Genomic DNA, 9422 nt, shown 5'->3' with positions numbered 1-9422 from the left:
GGCTAGAGTGCAGTGGGGCGATCTCGGCTCCCTGCAACCTCTGCCTCCTGGGTTCAAGCAATTATCCTGCCTCAACCTCCCAATTAGCTGGGATTACATGTGTGCGCCACCATGCCCGGCTAATTTTTTTATTTTTAGTAGAGGCGGGGTTTCACCATGTTGACCAGGCTGGTCTCAAAACTACTCACCTCAAGTGATCCCCCCGCCTCGGCCTCCCAAAGTGCGGATTACAGACATGAGCCACCGTACCCAGCGGTTTTGCATTTTCAATTGTGGGGCACGGTGAGAAAAGACTTGAAGAAAGCAAGGGAGTGAGATCATGGAAATGTAGTGGAGAACCTTGCAGTCCCATGGAACAGCCAATGCAAAGGACATGGGGTGGGAGCTGCCTCGGGGTAGCCAGGATGGCAGGAGGCACAGCTGCCGAGAGGAAGCAGGGGCCAGGTCTTGCAGGGTTAGAGGCCATTGCCACTCCCGAACACATTGGCAGGTTTTGAGCAGAGAAGTGACATGATCTTAGTTTTCTCAAGATCCCTCTGACTGCTGTGTGGAGGAAGAGGGGAGGGTGAGAGCAGGGATACCTCTTAGGAGGCTGTGGCAGTAATCCCAGGGAGCCAGGATGGGAGCAGAGGAGGAGACAGGAATTGGATTCTGGATGCATTTTGGAGGGAGCATGAAGGAAAGCGTGGTCAAGGGTTCCTCCGAGGCCTTGGCCTCCTCTCTTATTCATCTACATCCATTCTGTCAAGGACACCTTTCGTTTCTTCTTGGCACTGTCTCCAGGCCACCACACTGCTGCCCAGCTGACCAGCAGTGGCATTTCCAGGCCTTCCATCTTCTCCCTAGCAGCTTCTCTCTGCGTGGCCAGGTCCCATTTCCCACACACCGTTTTTTAGAGTGTGTTGCACTGCTCTGAGTGCAGGGTTGTAGCAGTGACCAGGGCAGCCCCAGATGAAGCTTCTGCTCACAGGAACCTTTTCTACTGAAACAGATGATACCTAAACTCTCAGCTGTGTGATTTTAAGCAATTTGCACAATCTCTCTGTACTTCAGTTGCCTCCATCTTCAAATGGGGATTAAAAAGTGTTGACATAGTGGTTGTGAGGATTACATGATTTGATATTTTATAAAGCACTTAGAACTTGTCAAGAAGAGTGCCTGGGGATTGCCTAAGGTCAGGAGTTCGAGACCAGCCCGGCCAACATGGGGAAACCTCGTCTCTGCTAAAAATACAAAAACTAACCACGCGTGGTGCCCGCCTGTAGTCCCAGCTACTCGGGGGGCTGAGGCAGGAGAATCGCTTGAACCTGGGAGGTGGAGGTTGCAGTGAGCCAAGATTGCGCCACTGCACTCCAGCCTGGGCAACAGAGCAAGACTCGGTCTCCAAAGAAAAAAAAAGAACAGTGCCTGGCTACAGAATAAGAACTACGTGGATTTATTAAATCAAAATCGGTGCACAAATGATCATTCTTAAGAGTGAGTGCTACAGAGAACACAAAAGGCAAGGCACAGAGAGATGACCTGGGAGGCAGGGAAGGAAAGCACTCCCAGAGGTGAGTGGTTAGTGAAGGCCTCTCAGAGATGGGGCAAGGAGAAGCCTAGGGGGCACAGGGCGCCACACAGGGCAACAGAAGATGCAAAGGTCCTGAGGCCAGGGCAAATTTAGAATTTTTTTTTTTCCGATGGAGTCTTGCTGTGTTGCCCAGGCTGGAGTGCAGTGGCGCGATCTCGGCTCACTGCAACCTCCGCCTCCTGGGTCCAAGCAATTATCTGCCTCAGCCTCCAGAGTAGCTGGGATTACAGGCATCCACCACCACACCCGGCTAATTTTTGTGTTTTTAGTAGAGACAGGGTTTCAACATCTTGGCCAGGCTGGTCTTGAACTCCTGGCCTCATGATCCACATGCCTCAGCCTCCCAAAGTGCTGGTATTATAGGCGTGAGCCACCGCGCCCGGCCCAGGATTCTCTTTATCTTTTTGGGCTGGGGGGGTGGGGGGGGGACAGAGTCTCACTCTGTCGTCCAGGCTGGAGTGCAGTAGCGCAATCTTGGCTCACTGCAACATCTGCCTCCCAGATTCAAGCGATTCTGTCTCAGCCTCCTGAGTAGCTGGGATTATAGGTGCCTGCCACTACGCCCGGCTAATTTTTTTTTTGTATTTTTAGTAGAGATGGGATTTTACAATGTGGGCCAGGCTGTCGTGAAACTCATTACCTCCAGTGGTCCACCTGCCCTGGCCTGCCAAAGTGTTGGGATTACACAGGCGTGAGCCGCCATGCCTGGCCCTGGCCCAGGATTTTTTTTTTTTTTTTTTTTTTGGAGACGGAGTCTTGCTCTGTCACCCAGGCTGGAGTGCAGTGGCGTGACCTCGGCTCACTGCAAGCTCCGCCTCCCGGGTTGACGCCATTCTCCTGTCTCAGCTTCCCGAGTAGCTGGGACTACAGGCACTCGCCACCACGCCCAGCTAATTTTTTTTTTTTTTGTATTTTTAGTATAGACGAGGTTTCACCGTGTTAGCCAGGATGGTCTCGATCTCCTGACCTTGTGATCCGCCCATCTTGGCCTCGCAAAGTGCTGGGATTACAGGCGTGAGCCACCGCGCCCGACCTTAGAATTTTCAAGAAACCTAAGGAAGGCTTTTTTGTGCTCTAAGTGTCCTTGTCTGTAAGGTAGGGGGGATGAAGTGCCCTTGACTTCCCAAGGTTACTATGCAGATTGAACAATATAATCCTCCTGGATTGGCCTTGAGTCTTGTCAGACCTGAAGCTTATGACAGTTTGAGAGCTCGCTTTGAGAAAAGAAACACACAAAAATGAGGTGTGTGGCTTTAGAAGGAGCACAGATGGGTTCCCCGATGTTTAAGCTGCTTTAGTGTTACAGTAAAGCCACCTCTGAATACCCAGAAGTGTTAGCTCTTATAACTTCCACCAACTCAGTCTTCTCCAAGCCTGTTGGTGGACTCAGAGGAGGACAGGGAGGCAGCCACTCTGGCCGGCCAGGGCCGTCTTCCCAGGTCCCTGGAACACCAACTACAGCTGCATCCTGGCCTGGGCATCACGTGACGTCCCAGAGTGATTCATGCTGCTATTTCAGTGCTGCTGCAGTCAAGGGTAGGGAGAGGCATGGTGAGGCTGTATCTGGAATCAACTTGAAGGCCGTAGTTCCTGCAGCAATGGCACTGAAGGTACAGTGAGGGTGACTGAGTCTCAGCAGAGCAAATTCCCAACTTTAAAGTTTTCTCAGTATCAGAAAAACTAGAAGAGCTGGATCTCAGTGTAGGTGGGGAGTAGGGATTAGAGAAGGGCTGCAGCTCAGAATTTGGGCTCTGTAGACCTGGAATTTTTGTTTGAAACTCTTAAGAAATCTCTTAATTTCTTACTTAACCGAGTGATCCTAACTTGTAGCTCTTCTGCAAAGATAGAATTGGCATCCTCATTAGTGGGGAAAATAAAGTACTGTAGAGTTCTGTCCAATTTCGAGGACTTGTATAGAGCCAGGCACTGTGCCAGATGCTTCAAGGAATAAAATGATAATTATTATCTAATAATTATTAATCAGAGAACCCTAGAGTCCAGTCCTGGGCCTTGCTATTCACACCCACCTCCCTGGGAGATCCAGCCAGTCTCGTGGCTATAAATGCCATCTCAGATGACTCCCATAATTCTGTCCTCTGCACAGATCTCACCCCCAAGTCCCGGACTTATCTATCCAGCTGCCATCTTGACATCTTCGTTTGGATGGCTGACGGACTTCCCGGGGTGCTCAAATCATAACTCCCAATATCCCTCTCAACCCCGCCTGCCCTTGACTTCCTCTTGCCAATGGCATCATTATTCTTCCAGCGGCTCAGGCTGAAAACTGTGGAAGCATTCTTGACTCATCTTTCACAGCCCACATCCAGTCCATCAGCTAATTCCATCAGCTGGATGCAGACCCCCGGGACCCCCTCAGGGTGTGGGGAGAAGGAGTGTTGCTCCTTGGGCTGGTAAATGGCCAGAGTCAGAGGTGACAATGTGCTAGGACACCCTGCAAGGGGCCCCCTCAGCCTGGGCACCCAGGCCATATATAGCCTCTGTAAGATGTGGGGTTGGGTTGGGGGATGAGAGGAGAGACTCTGTATTTCAGGGGACTGCTGAGGTGAGGCCAACTCGGCAGGAACGGGATGAGTTCCTCACAGCTCAGTAGGATGGAGGCTTACAGTCAGAACAAGGTGATCCCAAGGCAATGGTTGTTTTTTTTTTTTTTTTTTTTTTTTTTTTGAGACAGTCTCTTTCTGTCACCCAGGCTGGATTGAAGTGGCGCGATCTCAGCTCTCTGCAACCTCTGCCTCCCAGGTTCAAGCAATTCTCCTGCCTCAGCCTCCCAAGTAGCTGGGATTACAGGTATGTGCCACCACACCTGGCTAATTTTTGTATTTTTAGTAGAGATGGATTATTCCCATGTTGGCCGGGCTGGTCTTGAACTCCTGACCTCAGGTGATCCACTCACCTCAGCCTCCCAAAGTGCTGAGATTACAGGCATGAGCCACTGCGCCCGGCCAAGGCAATGGTTTTCAGCTAGGGTGTCCCCAGCTGTCATTTGGCAATGTCTGGAGACATTTTGAGTTGTCATAACTGAGTTTGTGTGTGTGTGTGTGTGTGTGTGTGCGCGCACATGCTGTAGTGGCCAGGGATGCTGCTAAACACCCTACAAGGCACAGAATAGCCATCACAATTATTTGGCTCCAAATGTCAATAGAGCTGAGGGAGAGAAATATTAATATAAACACAGCAGTTCCTGCACACCTGAGATTGAGGCTCAAGGGTGAAACCTGCCTGCTACGTGGCAGGCAGATTGCAACTGACCACAGCTAATAATATGACACCCAATGGCAAGAGAAGGACGTCAAGGGTCACTGAGGGAGATGAAAGATGGTGCATATTCGTTGACACCCCCTCATTGCAAAGTGGGAGGTCTGTGTCCCCTCCCCTTGAATTCCATGGAGTTGGGACTACTCTGACCAATAGAATACAATAGAAATAACATCTTGCAGTTTCCAAGCCTTACAAAACTGGCAGCTTCCACTTCCTGTTTCTTGGGACACACTGTCTTGCAGCCTGTGCTGCCACTGAAGAAGTCTGAGTGCCCTGAGGCCACCATGGTGTGGGGAAGCCCACGCTAGCCTTGTGGCAAGCCAACTGTTCTGCAACGCAGTGTGGGCTCCAGGTAACATGAAGGAAGCTGTCTTGGGCCCTCTAGCCCAGCCCAGTCTCCAGCAAATCCCACTGAGTGACCCTAGTTGAGGCCACATGGAGCAGAAGAATCACCTAGCTGAGCCCTGACCCACAAACTCTTGAGATGGAATTAAATGGCTGTTGTTCCCAGCCAGAAAAGCAAGGTAACTTAAGGTAGTTTGTTCCACAGCAGTAGATAACTAGAACAGTCACCCCCAAGGATTTTTACCTGCACTTTCCCCCTCGCCACATATGGCAGAAATTCTTGGGAATTCTCATGAGCCAGTGTCATGCTAGTGCTTGTTGCATCTGCTCCTCTCCAGCCGCCCCAGCCCGCTGATCCAAGCACTCTCTAAAATGACTCCTGTTGTGTCGACTTCTTCCCACCAGGAAGACGTTTCCTTCACTGCCATGTGCTGGACCCCAGTGCAGAGCCCAGGGCATTGTCAGTGCTTAGTGTTTGTCGAATGAGCCAGTGGAACTGGTCACCCTCCACTGCCCTGGGGGTCCCTCAGCCTCTCCCAGAAGGTCCCTTGGACCTTCCCTCTGGGCTTCCTCACTCCCTTTTCTGCTTATTCTTTTCTGAGCCGAATTGTTGGAGCCCCTCAGATCCAAATGGCCCAACCCCACTGTCTCCTTTCCAGTACCTCTGTTGAGAAATACCAAGTGGTAGAGAGTGTGCCTGTGTGGTCGTGGGTGGGATAAGTGCCTCTTCTACACCACCCGTAGGAAGGTACGCTTAGCAATAGCTATTGAAAACACAAAAGTGATTCTGCTCTTAGGAATGTCTCCCACAGGTGATCCTAACCTGGTGGCACAGGACGTCTTACGCAGGACTGTCTGGGACAACAAAAGGGTTGGAAACCACCTGAGTCCAACCATGGAGGACACTGGAAAACACGATGCTGCCTCCATAGGATGGGATATTGTCAAGTGTGAAGAAACAACATTTGGGTAGATATTGACATGGCAGTGACATATGGTAGAATGAAAAAAGTTAGCGGTTGTGATATTGTGAATATAATAAGTATGCATATTTGGGTTTCACTTCCAGTTCCTGGCACAGAGCTCCTGAAACACTTGTAATTTCTTGAGTGATAGTGGGAGAGGAGCATCTTTTGTTACTCATAATGAGCCCCTTATTTATGCTAATGAGGTGACTCTTGGCGCATGAGGGTGGTAGCCAGGGGAAGGGGAACCCAGGAAGTGATTAGAGGGGGGAGGGGAGATGGGGTGGACATTGAGTTAATCACCAGTGGTCAAGAATTAATCAATTACACCTGTATAATGAAGCCGCCATAACACTCCTAAATGAGGCCGGATATAGTGGCTCATACCTGTAATCCCAGCACTTTAGGAGGCTGAGGCGGGTGGATCACCTGAGGTCAGGAGTTCAAGACCAGGCTGGCCAACACGGTGAAACCCCGTCTCAACTAAAAATACAAAAATTAGCCGGGTGTGGTGGCGCACGCCTGTAGCCCCAGCTGCTCAGGAGGTTGAGGCAGGAGAATCGCTTGACCTGGGCGGGAGGCAGAGGCTGCAGTGAGCCAAGATTGCACCACTGCACTCCAGCCTGGGTGACAGAGCAAAATTGCATCTCAAAAAAAAAAAAAACAACAAAACACAACAACAACTAAATGACAGGGTTCAGAGAAGAACATACGGAGGTGCTGGGAGGGTGGCGTGATCAGAGAGCACTTGGAGGCTCTGCATCCTGCCTTCCACACCTTACCCTATGCATCTCTTCCATCTGGCTGTTCCTGAACTTGTATCCTTTATGATAAACTGGCAATAGTAAGTAAGGCTGGGTGCAGTGGCACATGCCTGTACTCCCAGCTACTCGGGAGGCTGAGGCTGGAGGATTGCTCGAGCCCAGGAGTTCAAGGCTGCAGCGAGCACCACTGTACTCCAGACAGAGACACTGTGTCTCAAAAAAAAAAAAAAAAAAGTAAGTAAACTGTTATCCTGAGTCCTGTGAGCTGTTCTAGCAAATTATTGAACCTGAGGAGGGGGTCATGGGAAGCCCCAATTCGTATGTCAGAAGTATGGGGGACCCAGGACTTGCTCCTGGAGTTTGAAGTGGGGGCAATCTTGTGGGACTGGGCCCTTAACGTGTGGGAGCTGATGCCAACTCCGGGTTGATAGTATCAGAATGGATTGAATTGTAGGACACCCAGATGGTGTTGGAGAGTTGGTCAATGTGGAAAAAAAAACCCCACACATTTGGTGTCAGAAGTGTTGTGAGTGAAAAAAAAAAAAAAAGAGCATAGTAGCGGAACAGTGTGTATAGCTGAATCCTATTTTTGTAAAAATAAAATTATGTGTGTATTTCTTCACATATTATTATACATGCAGGGAAAAAATCTACGATACGCAGCCAGTGGCTAAAGGAATTACCTCTGTGGACTGGGAACAGGGAGGCGGTGTGCTGTGATAGTTTGCTGGGGCTGTCATAACAGAATGCCACAGATGGGGTGGCTTAAACAACAGAAATGTATTTTCTTACAGTTCTGGAGGCTGCAAGCCCAGGTTCAAGGCATCAGCAGGTGTGGTTTCCTCTGAGGCCTCTCCCCATGGCTTGCAGATGGCTGCCTTCTTCCTGCATCCTCACGTGGTCCCTCATCTGCACTCCAGCATCCTTAATGTCTCTCTGTGTCCAACTTTCCGCCCCCCGCACTTTTTTTTTTTTGATGGATTCCACCCAGACTGGAGTGCAGTGGCGTGATCTCAGCTCACTGCAACCTCCACCTCCTGGGCTCAAGTGATTCCCCTGCCTCAGCCTCCCTAGTAGCTGGGATTACAGGTGTGTGCCACCATGCCCGGCTAATTTTTGTATTTTTAACAGAGACAGGATTTCACCATATTGGCGAGGCTGGTCTCAAACTCTGACCTCAAGTGATCCACCCTCCTCGGCCTCCCAAAGTGTTGAGATTATAGGCGTAAGCCACTGCGCCCAGCCCCGAACTTTCCTTTTAAAAGGATATCAGTCAGGCCAGGCGCGGTGGCTCACACCTGTAGTCCCAGCACTTTGGGAGGTTGAGGCGGGTGGATCACTTGAGGTCAGGAGTTTGAGACCAGCCTGGCCAACGTGGTGAAATCCTGTCTCTACTAAAAATACAAAAATTAGCTGGGCGTGGTGGCAGGCGCCCGTAGTCCCAGCCACTCGGGAGGCTGAGGCAGGAGAATTGCTTGAACCTGGGAGGCAGAGGTTGCAGTGAGCTGAGATCATGCTACTGTACTCCAGTCTAGGCAACAGAGCAAGACTCTATCTCAGAAAAAAAACGACACCAGTCAGACTGGAGTAGGGCTCACCCTAATGGCCTGATTTTAACTTAATTACCCCCTTTTTTTTCTTTCTTTTTTTGAGACAGAGTCTCACCCTGTCACCCAGGCTTGAGTGCAGTGGCGCGACCTCAGTTCACTGCAACCTCTGTCTCCCAGGTTCCAGTGATTCTCCAGCCTTACCCTCCCAAGTAGCTGGAATTATAGGCGCGTGCCACCACGCCAAGCTAATTTTTGTATTTTTTAGTAGAGATGGGGTTTCTTCATGTTGGTCAGGCTGGTCTCAAACTCCTGACCTCAGGTGATACACCTGCCTTGGCCTCCCAAAGTGCTGGGATTATAGGTGTGAGCCACCGCACCCAGCCTTAATTACCCCTTTAAAGGCCCTATATGCAAATACAGTCACATTCTGAGCTACTGGGGGTTAGGGCTTCAACATAAGACTTCAGGCAGACACGATTCAGCCCATAACAAGAGCTTTCATTTTTTTTTTTTTTTTTTTTTGTAGAAACAGGGTCTCACTATGTTGCCCAGGCTAGTCTTGAACTCCTGGGTTCAAGTGATTCTCCAGCCTCAGCCCTGAGATTAGCTGGGGCTACAGGTGCACCAGCATGCCCAGCTAATATTTTTACTTTTATTTTTTTTTTAGACGGAGTTTAGCTATTTTTGCCCAGGCTGGAGTGCAATAGTGTGATCTTGGCTCACCACAATCTCTGCCTTCCGGGTTCAAGCAATTCTCCTGCCTCAGCCTCTGAAGTAGCTGGGATTACAGGCATGCACCACCACGACCAGCTAATTTTGTATTTTTAGTAAAGATGGGGTTTCTCCATGTTGGTCAGGCTGGTCTCGAACTTCCGACCTCAGATGATCTGCCCGCCTCAGCTTCCCAAAGTGCTGGGATTACAGGCGTGAGCCACCGCGCCTGGCC

This window comes from Symphalangus syndactylus, chromosome 1, assembly GCF_028878055.3.
Source record: "Symphalangus syndactylus isolate Jambi chromosome 1, NHGRI_mSymSyn1-v2.1_pri, whole genome shotgun sequence".
In the NCBI taxonomy this organism is placed as follows: domain Eukaryota; kingdom Metazoa; phylum Chordata; class Mammalia; order Primates; family Hylobatidae; genus Symphalangus; species Symphalangus syndactylus.
Note: the sequence above shows the minus strand (reverse complement) of the source record.